This window comes from Pinus tabuliformis, chromosome 1_1 (genome assembly GCF_031772625.1).
Source record: "Pinus tabuliformis cultivar Carrire ecotype Pingquan chromosome 1_1, CPIR1, whole genome shotgun sequence".
NCBI classification, from domain to species: Eukaryota; Viridiplantae; Streptophyta; class Pinopsida; order Pinales; family Pinaceae; genus Pinus; species Pinus tabuliformis.
Window position 1 is genome coordinate 850823135 of NC_142297.1, and position 888 is coordinate 850824022.

The following is an 888-nucleotide window of genomic DNA, read 5'->3' on the forward strand; positions in this document are numbered from 1 at the left end:
CATCAACAAAGCCACGAATATCCAACACTTTGTCCAATCCTGGTCTTCCTTGGTAGCACAAACCATAATCACTAGTGTCACGCAAATACCTGAAAACCCGCTTCGTTGTTGTCCAATGGTCCTTTCTTGGTTTTGACATAAACCTGGTCAATACTCCCACTGCATGTGCAATATCTGGTCTAGTACGGACCATTGCATACATCAGGCTATCGACTACACTTGCATATGGAACATGGGACATGTTCTCTTCCTCTTCTTGTGTCTTGGGACATTGTTCAGCATATAACTTTACATCTACAGGAATAGGAACCTTCACCGGTTTACTATCCTGCATATTAAATTTTTGCAATATTGTCTTGACATACTTCCTCTAGTTTAAGCAGAACTTCCTCTTTGCCCAATCTCTTTTAATTTCCATGCCCAAAATATAGTTTGTAGCACTAAGGTCTTTCATGTCGAATTTGGAGGACAATTGGGTCTTCAAATCATAGATAATCTCTTTGTATTCCCAACCAACAACATATCATCCACATACAAGACCAAATGAATAACACGATCACTAATTAATTTAAAATACACACAGTGATCTTCTTTGCTTCTGGTGAAGCCAAGTCTCCGTATAAATGTATCAAATTTCTGGTACCACATCCTTGGTGATTGTTTTAACCCATACAAAGACTTCTTTAACTTGCATACCAGTTCTTTCTTACCCTTCATCGCAAAGCCTTCAGGTTGCTTCATGTAGATCTCCTCTTCTAGATCCCCGTGAATAAATGTTGTCTTCACATCCATCTGTTCTACCTCAAAATCAAATGTAGGAGCAACAGATAAAAGTAATCTAATAGAAGTTACCTGGCAACAGGAGAAAAATGTCACCAAAATAAATTC